We start from the raw sequence: 12,862 nt of genomic DNA, 5'->3' as shown, positions 1-12,862 counted from the left end.
AGGGAAATACCCCATGTGTGGAAGTTAAGTGCTCTGCTGGTGCACTACAATACTCAGAAGAGAAGGAGCACCATTAAGCTTTTGAAAAGGGAATTTGTTTGGAATGGAAGTCAGGGGCCATGTGTGTTTACAAAGCCCCCCATGGTGCCAGAACAGTGGACCCCCCCACATGTGACCCCATTTTGGAAACTACACCCCTCACAGAATTTAATAAGGGGTGCAGTGAGCATTTACACCACACTGACGTTTGACAGATCTTTGGAACAGCGGGCTGTGCAAATGAAAAATTAAAATTTTCATTTTCACGGACCACTGTTCCAAAAATCTGTCAAACCCCTGTGGGGCGTAAATGCTCACTGTACCCCTTATTACATTACATGAGGGGTGTAGTTTCCAAAATGGGGTCATATGTGGGTATTTATTTTTTTGCGTTTATGTCAGAACCGCTGTAAAATCAGCCATCCCTGTGCAAATCACCAATTTAGGCCTCAAATGTACATAGTGCGCTCTCACTCCTGAACCTTGTTGTGCGCCCGCAGAGCATTTTACGCCCACATATGGGGTATTTCTGTACTCAAGAGAAATTGCGTTACAAATTTTGGGGGTCTTTTTTTCCTTTTACCTCTTGTGAAAATAAAAAGTAAAGGACAACACCAGCATGTTAGTGTAAAATATATATATATATATATTTTACACTAACAGGCTGGTGTAGCTCCCAACTTTTCTTTTTCATAAGGGGTAAAAGGAGAAAAAGTTCCCCAAAATTTGTAGTGCAATTTCTCCCGAAATACCCCATATGTGGCCCTAAACTGTTTCCTTGAAATACGACAGGGCTCCGAAGTGAGAGAGCGCCATGCGCATTTGAGGACTAAATTAGGGATTGCATAGGGGTGGACATAGGGGTATTCTATGGCAGTGATTCCCAAACCGGGTGCCTCCAGCTGTTGCTAAACTCCCAGCATGCCTGGACAGTCAGTGGCTGTCCGGAAATGCTGGGAGTTGTTGTTTTGCAACAGCTGGAGGCCCTGTTTTGGAAACACTGCCGTACACTGTCGTTTTTATTGGGGGGGGGGGCAGTGTAAGGGGTGTATATGTAGTGTTTTACCCTTTATTTTGTGTTAGTGTAGTGTAGTGTTTTTAGGGTACATTGACACTGGCGGCGGTTTACAGTGAGCTTAGCGCTAGGCGTATGCGCTGCTGCGAAAAATTTGCCGCAGCTCATACATGAAGCAGGAAACTTACTGTAAACCTGCCTGTGTGAATGTACCCTGTACCTCCAGCTGTTTCAATGTACCTCCAGCTGTTTCAAATGTACCTCCAGCTGTTTCAAAACTACAACTCCCAGCATGCACTGACAGACAGTGCATGCTGGGATTTGTACTTTTGCAACAGCTGGAGGCACACTGGTTGGAAAACCTTCAGTTAGGTTCTGTTACCTAACTCAGTATTTACCAACCAGTGTGCTTCCAGCTGTTGCAAAACTACAACTCCCAGCATGTACTGATTGCCGAAGGGCATGCTGGGAGATGTACTTATGCAACAGCTGGAGGCACGCAAATACAACTCCCAGCATGCCGAGACAGCTGTTTGCTGTTTGGGCATGCTGGGATTTGCAGTTTTGCAAAATCTGTAGGGCTACAATTTAGAGATCTCCAAACTGTGGACCTCCAGCTGTTGCAAAACTACAAATCCCAGCATGCCCAGACAGCAAACTGCTGTTTGGGCATGCTAGGAGTTGTAGTTTTGCAACATCTGGAGGGCCACAGTTAGAGATCACTGCCAGTGATCTCCAAACTGGGGCCCTTCAGCTGTTGCAAAACTACAAATCCCTGCATGCCCAAACAGCTGTCTGGGCATGCTGGGAGTTGTAGTTTTGCAACATCTGAAGTGCTACAGTATAGAGACCACTGTATAGTGGTCTCGGACTGCAGCCCTCCAGATGTTGCTAGGCAACTTACCAGCTTCCGTCGGATCCAGGGAGCCAGCCGCACGACATCGCCGGACTCCGATCTCCTCCACCGATGGTCGCCCACAGCCTCACCCGCGGGGTAAGTGGACGTCGGCGCCGGTCCTCTGTCGGTTACCCGTTCTGCCCCGCCCCCTGCCCCCGATCTGCTATTGGTGGTCGCGTCTAGACCTGCCACCCCTGCCACCTCACTCCTATCCCTTCAGGGGGATCGTGGGTGTCACCATATGGGTGTCACCCGTATGACCCGGAATAGCCGCAAATCGCAAGTGTGAATTCACTTGCGATTTGCGGTGATCGCCGACATGGGGGGTCTGATGACCCCCCCTGGGCATTTGCGCAGGGTGCCTGTGACAGATATCAGGGACCGAAATTCCCACGGGCGTACAGGTACGCCCTTGGTCCTTAAGTACCAGGGAGCAAAGGCATACCTGTACGCCCTTGGTATTTAAGGGGTTAAAGAACACTTTAACAGGAACCTTTCTGCAATTTTTCAGTAAAAAGACAAATGGAGGATGCTGGGGATCCACTCATGTATGAAGAATTGTTTTAAAATTTGCTGCCGATACTACAGTCAAAAGCTTTCTAATAGCTGGTGCACATACAATATTAGAGATCCATATTTGTAATCTGGCATATAAAACAATACAGGAGGTAAAAACACCCATTTAATCTGGGTGGAGAAGATTAGGTGACATTTGCAGAGAGAAGGAACTTAAAGGGATACTCCGGTGGTCAACGTGTTTTTCCGTTTTTGACTTACCCTATTTGTTTTGTTTAATTTCTATTCTTGTTGTTTAGCCTACTCTATTTCCGTTCTTTGTTGTCTTTTTATCCCCCACTTTGTTTTCCTATCTTTGCTTCTATTTCCTGTTTCTTGCTGTGCTGAAAACTACAAATCCCAGCATGCCACATGCCTTGCTGGTTTGGGGCGGCTCTTTTTTTATTGTTTGCTTGTTCCGCCCTTTACCCATCCTACTATTTTCCCGGGTCAGCCCCCTTATACACAGCACACTAATATAATCAGCCTTGGTTGGGATATACTGTCATACACACACACAAAACGGGACTACAACTCCCAGCATGTGTCATTCAGGAGTCTTCAGTCTGTGGTATAACACCAGCAGGCTGCCTCTGTAGTCTCCTGGGGGTTGTAGTTCACCACACCTCTGTAGAGCATACACCAGTGTTTCCCAACCAGGGTGCCTCCAGGTGTTGCAAAACTACAACTCCCAGCATGCCCTGACAGCCTTTGGGCATGCTAGGAGTTGTAGTTTTGCAACAGCTGGAGGCACAATGATTGGGAAACACTGGTGTAACATGATGTGTATGCTGAATAGGCTAGAACAGTGTTTCCCAACCAGTGTACCTCCAGCTGTTGCAGATCTACAACTCCCACCATGCCCAAAGTCTGTCAGGGCATGCTGGGAGTTGTAGTTTTGCAACAGCTGGTGGTACACTGGTTTGTAAACACTAGCATACACACACACACAACAGGGACTACAACTCCCAACATGTGTCATTCAGGAGTCCCCCCTCCCCCTTCACATATAGGGGGAGATTTATCAAAACCTGTGCAGAGGAAAACTTGCCCAGTTGCCCATAGCAACCAATCAGCTTGCTGCTTTCATTTTTATGAGGGCCTGTGAAAAATGAAAGAAGCAATCTGATTGGTTGCTATGGGCAACTGGGCAAGTTTTCCTCTGCACAGGTTTTGATAAATCTCCCCCCATAGAGATCATTCCCAGTATGAGATTTATTCCCCTGCAGTCCATACATCCCCAGCCCATGCACCCTGTCATCCTCCCCTTCAGATAAGACTTATCTTCTCTGTGAGGTCCTTCTCCTGTGCAGACCTGCGTCCTTAGAACACAAAGCAGGGGGGAGGGGAGGTGAGGAGCTGTGTACTCAGCTGGATGAGATGAGGGGGCGTGGCTTATTCCTCTCATGCAGACAGAGAGAAAAAAAAAGCTGTGACATCTTGTTCACAACAGACTCAGAACTGTGGACAACAGTAAAAGAAAACACTCGGAACTACAGAACTTCCTGCCCAACAAACAAGTAAGAAAAACACATACATGCTGCCAAAACATATAACACATGTATATTGCAAAAAAACAAAACTTACAAAGAAGATGCCATAGAGTAAAAAAAAAAAACCACCGGAGTACCCCTTTAACCCCTTAAGGACCCAGCCCAAATATACCTTAAGGACCCGGCCATTTTTTGAACATCTGACCACTGTCACTTCAAGCATTAATAACTCTGGGATGCTTTTACCTTTCATACAGATTCCGAGATTGTTTTTTCGTGACATATTCAACTTTATGTTAGTGGTAAAATTTTGTCGATACTTGCATCATTTCTTGGTGAAAAATTCCAAAATTTGATGAAAAATGTGAAAATTTTGCATTTTTTTTAACTTTGAAAAATGTAAATGAAAAAAAAAAATTTCACTAAAGTGCAGTTTTCCCCCCAAATTTACCATTTTTACAAAGGGTAATGGGAGAAAATGCCCCCCCAAATTTGTAACCCCATCTCTTCTGAGTAAGGAAATACCACATGTTAGGACATAAAATGCTTTGCGGGCGAACTACAATGCTCAGAAGAGGAGGAGTCACATTTGGCTTTTTGAAAGCAACTTTTGCTGAAATGGTTTTTGGGGGGCAAGTCACATTTTGGAAGCCCCTGTGGTGCCAGAACAGCAAAAAATACCCACATGGCATACTATTTAGGAAACTACACCCCTCAAGGAACGTAAAAAGGGGTCCACTGAGCCTTAACACCCCACAGGTGTTGACGACTTTTCGTTAAATGAAAAAAAATTTTTTTTTTTTTACTAAAATGCAGTTTTTCCCCTAAATTTTACATTTTTACAAGGGGTAATGAAAATGACCCCCAAAATGTGTAACCCCATTTCTTCTGAGTATGGAAATACCCCATGTTAGGACGTAAAATGCTCTGCTGGCGAACTACAATGCTCAGAAGAGGAGGAGTGCCATTGAGCTTTTGGAAAGAGAATTAGTTTGGAATGGTAGTCAGGGGCCATGTGCGTTTACAAAGCACCCCTCACAGAATTTAATAAGGGGTGCAGTGAGTATTTACACCCCACAGATCTTTGGAACAGTGGGCTGTGCAAATGAAAAATATTATTTTTCATTTTTACGGACCACTGTTCCAAAAATCTGTCAGACACCTGTGGGGCGTAAATTCTCAATGTACCAGCATTTTAGTGAAAAAATTGAATTTTTTTCATTTTCCCATCCAACTTTAATGAAAATTCGTCAAACACCTGTGGGGTGTTCAGGCTACCTATACCCCTTGTCATGTTCGGTGAGGGGTGTAGTTTCCAAAATGGGGTCACATGTGGGTATTTTTATTTTTTTTGCGTTTGTCAGAACCGCTGTAAAATCAGCCACCCCTGTGCAAATCACCAATTTAGGCCTCAAATGTACATGGTGCGCTCTCACTCCTGAGCCTTGTTGTCACGATGCCGGCTGGCAGGAGGTGGATCCTCTGTGCCAGAGAGGGATTGGCGTGGACCGTGCTAGTGGACCGGTTCTAAGTCACTACTGGTGTTCACCAGAGCCCGCCGCAAAGCGGGATGGTCTTGCTGCGGCGGTAGTGACCAGGTCGTATCCACTAGCAACGGCTCAACCTCTCTGACTGCTGAAGATAGGCGCGGTACAAGGGAGTAGACAGAAGCAAGGTCGGACGTAGCAGAAGGTCGGGGCAGGCAGCAAGGATCGTAGTCAGGGGCAACGGCAGGAGGTCTGGAACACAGGCTGGGAACACACAAGGAAACGCTTTCACTGGCACAATGGCAACAAGATCCGGCGAGGGAGTGCAGGGGAAGTGAGGTATACATAGGGAGTGCACAGGTGAACACACTAATTAGAACCACTTGCGCCAATCAGCGGCGCAGTGGCCCTTTAAATCGCAGAGACCCGGCGCGCGCGCGCCCTAGGGAGCGGGGCCGCGCGCGCCGGGACAGGACCGACGGAGAGCGAGTCAGGTACGGGAGCCGGGGTGCGCATCGCGAGCGGGCGCCACCCGCATCGCGAATCGCATCCCGGCTGGAGGAGGTATCGCAGCGCACCGGGTCAGTGGATCTGACCGGAGCGCTGCAGTAGCGAGAGTGTAGCGAGCGCTCCGGGGAGGAGCGGGGACCCGGAGCGCTCGGCGTAACAGTACCCCCCCCCCCTTGGGTCTCCCCCTCTTCTTAGAGCCTGAGAACCTGAGGAGCAGACTTTTGTCTAGGATATTGTCCTCAGGTTCCCAGGATCTCTCTTCAGGACCACAGCCCTCCCAATCGACCAAAAAAAAGGTTTTCCCTCTGACCTTCTTGGAGGCCAGTATCTCCTTTACTGAGAAGATGTCCGAGGAGCCGGAAACAGGAGTGGGAGAAACAAGTTTGGGAGAGAAACGGTTGATGATGAGTGGTTTAAGAAGAGAAACGTGAAAGGCATTAGGAATACGAAGAGAAGGAGGAAGAAGAAGTTTGTAAGAGACAGGATTAATCTGGCACAAAATTTTGAAAGGACCAAGATAGCGTGGTCCCAATTTGTAGCTAGGAACACGGAAGCGGACATATTTAGCGGAGAGCCATACCTTGTCTCCTGGAGAAAAAATGGGGGGAGCTCTTCTTTTCTTATCAGCAAACTTCTTCATGCGTGATGAAGCCTGTAAGAGAGAATTTTGGGTCTCTTTCCATATGGTGGAAAGATCACGAGTTATTTCATCCACAGCGGGCAAACCAGAGGGCAAGGGAGTAGGGAGGGGGGGAAGAGGGTGACGGCCGTACACCACGAAAAATGGGGATTTGGAAGAAGATTCAGAGACTCTGAAGTTATACGAGAATTCGGCCCATGGTAGAAGATCTGCCCAGTCATCCTGGCGGGAGGAAACAAAATGCCGTAAATAATCACCCAGGACCTGGTTAATTCTTTCTACTTGCCCATTGGATTGAGGATGATAAGCAGAAGAAAAGTTTAATTTAATCTTGAGTTGTTTACAGAGAGCCCTCCAGAATTTTGACACGAATTGGACGCCTCTATCCGAGACGATCTGCGTGGGCAACCCGTGAAGACGAAAAATGTGTACAAAAAATTGTTTTGCCAACTGAGGCGCTGAAGGACGACCAGGAAGAGGGATGAAATGTGCCATCTTGGAGAATCGATCAACGACCACCCAAACAACAGTGTTGCCACGGGATGGGGGTAAGTCTGTAATAAAGTCCATACCAATCAGAGACCAAGGCTGTTCGGGGACAGGCAGAGGACGAAGAAGACCAGCGGGCTTCTGGCGAGGAGTCTTATCCCGGGCACAGACAGTGCAGGCCCGCACAAAATCAACAACATCCGTCTCCAGAGTCGGCCACCAATAGAAACGAGAGATGAGTTGCACGGATTTCTTGATGCCCGCATGGCCTGCGAGATGGGAGGAGTGACCCCATTTGAGGATTCCGAGGCGTTGGCGTGGAGTGACGAAGGTCTTCCCTGGAGGAGTTTGCCTGATGGAGGCTGGAGAAGTGGAGATCAGGCAGTCAGGAGGAATGATGTGTTGCGGAGAGAGCTCTACTTCCGAGGCATCCGAGGAACGAGAGAGAGCATCGGCCCTAATGTTCTTATCGGCAGGCCGAAAGTGAATTTCAAAATTAAATCGGGCAAAGAACAGAGACCACCTGGCCTGGCGAGGATTCAGCCGTTGGGCAGACTGGAGATAGGAGAGATTTTTGTGATCGGTGTAAATAATAACTGGAAATCTTGATCCCTCCAGCAGATGCCTCCATTCCTCAAGTGCTAATTTAATGGCTAGTAGCTCTCGATCCCCGATGGAGTAGTTCCTCTCCGCCGGAGAGAAGGTCCTAGAAAAAAAACCACAAGTAACAGCATGCCCGGAAGAATTTTTTTGTAGAAGGACCGCTCCCGCTCCTACTGAGGAGGCATCTACCTCCAATAGGAAGGGTTTAGATGGGTCAGGTCTGGAGAGCACGGGAGCAGAAGAAAAGGCAGACTTGAGCCGTTTAAAGGCGTCTTCCGCTTGAGGAGGCCATGACTTAGGATTGGCATTCTTTTTGGTTAAAGCCACGATAGGAGCCACAATGGTGGAAAAATGTGGAATAAATTGTCTGTAATAATTGGCGAACCCCAAAAAACGTTGGATAGCACGGAGTCCGGAGGGGCGTGGCCAATCTAAGACGGCAGAGAGTTTGTCTGGATCCATTTGTAGTCCCTGGCCAGAGACCAAGTATCCTAGGAAAGGAAGAGATTGACATTCAAACAGACATTTCTCCATCTTGGCATAAAGTTGATTGTCACGAAGTCTCTGAAGAACCATGCGGACATGCTGGCGGTGTTCTTCTAGGTTGGCAGAAAAAATCAGGATATCGTCCAGATACACAACAACACAGGAATATAAGAGATCACGAAAAATTTCATTAACAAAGTCTTGGAAGACGGCAGGGGCGTTGCACAGGCCAAAGGGCATGACCAGATACTCAAAGTGTCCATCTCTAGTGTTAAATGCCGTTTTCCATTCATCCCCCTCTCTGATGCGGATGAGATTATAAGCCCCTCTTAAGTCCAGTTTGGTAAAGATGTGGGCACCTTGGAGGCGATCGAAGAGTTCAGAGATAAGAGGTAGAGGGTAGCGGTTCTTTACCGTGATTTTGTTAAGACCGCGGTAGTCAATGCAAGGACGTAGGGAGCCATCTTTTTTGGACATAAAGAAAAATCCGGCTCCGGCAGAAGAGGAGGATTTGCGGATAAAGCCCTTTTTTAAATTTTCCTGGATGTACTCAGACATAGCAAGAGTCTCTGGGGCGGAGAGAGGATAAATTCTGCCCCGGGGTGGAGCAGTGCCCGGGAGGAGGTCAATAGGACAGTCATAAGGCCTGTGAGGAGGTAGAGTCTCAGCTTGTTTTTTGCAAAATACATCCGCAAAGTCCATATAGGCCTTAGGGAGACCGGTTACAGGGGAAACCACAGGGTCACGGCAAGGAGTACTGGGAACCGGTTTAAGGCAGTCCTTGAAACAAGAGGTACCCCAACTCTTGATCTCCCCAGTGGACCAATCCAGGGTTGGGGAATGGTGTTGAAGCCAGGGTAGTCCAAGGAGAATTTCGGAAGTACAATTGGGGAGGACCAAAAACTCAATTTTTTCGTGATGAGGTCCGATGCACATTAGGAGGGGCTCCGTGCGGAAACGTATGGTACAGTCCAATCTTTCATTGTTAACACAATTGATGTAGAGGGGTCTGGCGAGACTGGTCACCGGGATGTTGAACCTGTTGATGAGAGAGGCCAAAATAAAATTTCCTGCAGATCCGGAATCCAAGAAGGCCATAGTAGAGAAGGAGAAGGTAGAGGCAGATATCCGCACAGGCACAGTAAGACGTGGAGAAGCAGCGTTGACATCAAGGACTGTCTCACCTTTGTGCGGAGTCAGCGTACGTCTTTCCAGGCGGGGAGGACGGATAGGACAATCCTTCAGGAAGTGTTCGGTACCGGCACAGTACAGGCAGAGATTCTCCATGCGGCGTCGTGTCCTCTCTTGAGGTGTCAGGCGAGACCGGTCGACCTGCATAGCCTCCACGGCGGGAGGCACAGGAACGGATTGCAGGGGACCAGAGGAGAGAGGAGCCGGGGAGAAAAAACGCCTCGTGCGAACAAAGTCCATATCCTGGCGGAGCTCCTGACGCCTTTCGGAAAAACGCATGTCAATGCGAGTGGCTAGATGAATGAGTTCATGTAGGTTAGCAGGGATTTCTCGTGCGGCCAGAACATCTTTAATGTTGCTGGATAGGCCTTTTTTAAAGGTCGCGCAGAGGGCCTCATTATTCCAGGATAGTTCTGAAGCAAGAGTACGGAATTGTACGGCGTACTCGCCAACGGAAGAATTACCCTGGACCAGGTTCAACAGGGCAGTCTCAGCAGAAGAGGCTCGGGCAGGTTCCTCAAAGACACTTCGAATTTCCGAGAAGAAGGAGTGTACAGAGGCAGTGACGGGGTCATTGCGGTCCCAGAGCGGTGTGGCCCATGACAGAGCTTTTCCAGACAGAAGGCTGACTACGAAAGCCACCTTAGACCTTTCAGTAGGAAACTGGTCCGACATCATCTCCAAGTGCAGGGAACATTGAGAAAGAAAGCCACGGCAAAATTTAGAGTCCCCATCAAATTTATCCGGCAAGGATAGTCGTAGGCCTGAAGCGGCCACTCGCTGCGGAGGAGGTGCAGGAGCTGGCGGAGGAGATGATTGCTGAAGCTGTGGTAGTAGCTGCTGTAGCATCACGGTCAGTTGAGACAGCTGGTGGCCTTGTTGCGCTATCTGTTGTGACTGCTGGGCGACCACCGTGGTGAGGTCGGCGACAACTGGCAGAGGAACTTCAGCGGGATCCATGGCCGGATCTACTGTCACGATGCCGGCTGGCAGGAGGTGGATCCTCTGTGCCAGAGAGGGATTGGCGTGGACCGTGCTAGTGGACCGGTTCTAAGTCACTACTGGTGTTCACCAGAGCCCGCCGCAAAGCGGGATGGTCTTGCTGCGGCGGTAGTGACCAGGTCGTATCCACTAGCAACGGCTCAACCTCTCTGACTGCTGAAGATAGGCGCGGTACAAGGGAGTAGACAGAAGCAAGGTCGGACGTAGCAGAAGGTCGGGGCAGGCAGCAAGGATCGTAGTCAGGGGCAACGGCAGGAGGTCTGGAACACAGGCTGGGAACACACAAGGAAACGCTTTCACTGGCACAATGGCAACAAGATCCGGCGAGGGAGTGCAGGGGAAGTGAGGTATACATAGGGAGTGCACAGGTGAACACACTAATTAGAACCACTTGCGCCAATCAGCGGCGCAGTGGCCCTTTAAATCGCAGAGACCCGGCGCGCGCGCGCCCTAGGGAGCGGGGCCGCGCGCGCCGGGACAGGACCGACGGAGAGCGAGTCAGGTACGGGAGCCGGGGTGCGCATCGCGAGCGGGCGCCACCCGCATCGCGAATCGCATCCCGGCTGGAGGAGGTATCGCAGCGCACCGGGTCAGTGGATCTGACCGGAGCGCTGCAGTAGCGAGAGTGTAGCGAGCGCTCCGGGGAGGAGCGGGGACCCGGAGCGCTCGGCGTAACACTTGTTGTGTGCCCGCAGAGAATTTTATGCCCACATTTGGGGTATTTCTGTACTCAGGAGAAATTGCGTTACAAATTTTGGGGGTCTTTTTTTCCTTTTACCGCTTGTGGAAATAAAAAGTATGGGGCAACACCAGCATGTTAGTGTAAAATGTTTAATTTTTTTTACACTAACATGCTGGTGTAGACCCCAACTTTTCCTTTTCACAAGCAGTAAAAGGAAAAAAGCCCCCCAAAATTTGTAGTGTAATTTCTCCCGAGAATGGTGATACCCCATATGTGGCCCTAAACTGTTTCCTTGAAATACGACAGGGCTCCGAAGTAAGAGAGCACCATGCGCATTTGAGGACTAAATTAGGGATTGCATAGGGGTGGACATAGGGGTATTCTACGCCAGTGATTCCCAAACAGGATGCCTCCAGCTGTTGCTAAACTCCCAGCATGCCTGGACAGTCAGTGGCTGTCCAGAAATGCTGGGAGTTGTTGTTTTGCAACAGCTGGAGGCTCAGTTTTGGAAACCCTGTCGTACAAGACGTTTTAAATTGTTTATTGGGGGGGGGAGTGTAAGGGGTGTATATGTAGTGTTTTATCCTTTATTAGGTGTTAGTGTAGTGTAGTGTTTTTAGGGTACATTCACACTGGCGGGTTACAGTGAATTTCCCGCTAGGAGTTTGCACTGCGGCGAAAAATTTGCCGCAGCCCAAACTTGAAGCAGGAAATTTACTGTAAACCTGCCTATGTGAATGTACCCTGTACGTTCACATGGGGGGGGGGGGAAACCTCCAGCTGTTTCAAAACTACAACTCCCAGCATGTACTGACAGACCGTGTATGCTGGGAGTTGTAGTTTTGCAACAGCTGGAGGCACACTGGTTGGAAAACCTTCAGTTAGGTTCTGTTACCTAACTCAATATTTTCCAACCAGTGTGCCTCCAGCTGTTGCAAAACTACAACTCCCAGCATGTACTAATCACCGAAGGGCATGCAGGGAGATGTATTTATGCAACAGCTGGAGGTACCCAACTACAACTCCCAGCATGCCGAGACAGCTGTTTGCTTTCTGGGCATGCTGGGAATTGCAGTTTTGCAACATCTGCAGAGCTACAATTTTTAGACCACTGCACAGTGATCTCTAAACTGTGGACCTCCAGATGTTGCAAAACTACAACTCCCAGCATGCCCAGACAACAAACAGCTATGTGAGCATGCTAGGAGTTGTAGTTTTGCAACATCTGGAGGGATATAGTTTAGAGACCACTGTATAGTGGTCAGAAACTGCAGCCCTCCAGCTATTGCAAAACTACATATTCCAGCATGCCCAAACAGCTGTCTGGGCATGCTGGGAGTTGTAGTTTTGCAACATCTGGAGGGCTACAGTTAGAGAGCACGGTCTCAGACTGTAGCCCTCCAGATCTACTTACCGGCTTCCGTAGGATCCCGGCAGCCGTCCTCTTCAGACGCACGTGACGCCGCCCGCCGATCAACGTCGCCGCAGCCTCCGGACGGGTAAGTGGACGTCGGCGCCCGGTCCCCTTCGGTTCCCCGTTCTGCCCCACCTATTGTGGGTGGGCAGGATGGGGAAAACGAAAGTTAACCCCCCGCCCCCGGTCTGCTATTGGTAGTCGCCTCTGACGATCAATAGCAGACCAAAAGCAGGGATAGGAGGGGTGGCACCCCTGCCACCTCACTCCTATGCCTACAGGGGGATCGCGGGTGTCTTAGACAACCGCGATCCCCCTTCTATTCCGGGTCACCGAGTCACAATAGACCCGTATGACC

General features: G+C 49.3%; 1 long non-coding RNA gene across 1 annotated transcript in view; it reads left to right on the top strand.

The window, feature by feature from the left end:
• The first annotated feature begins 3,592 nt into the window (after positions 1 to 3,592).
• The window catches only part of LOC130366919 (uncharacterized), a 48,483-nt gene continuing 39,213 nt past the window's right edge, over positions 3,593 to 12,862 (top strand). Inside the window, exon 1 of the long non-coding RNA XR_008891999.1 lies at positions 3,593 to 4,027. This is a non-coding gene — a long non-coding RNA (uncharacterized LOC130366919). The remainder of the gene's footprint in view (positions 4,028 to 12,862) is intronic.

Source organism: Hyla sarda, chromosome 4, assembly GCF_029499605.1.
Source record: "Hyla sarda isolate aHylSar1 chromosome 4, aHylSar1.hap1, whole genome shotgun sequence".
NCBI classification, from domain to species: domain Eukaryota; kingdom Metazoa; phylum Chordata; class Amphibia; order Anura; family Hylidae; genus Hyla; species Hyla sarda.
The sequence above is the reverse complement of the archived record's forward strand: the minus strand, read 5'-3'. Positions and strand labels throughout refer to the sequence as shown.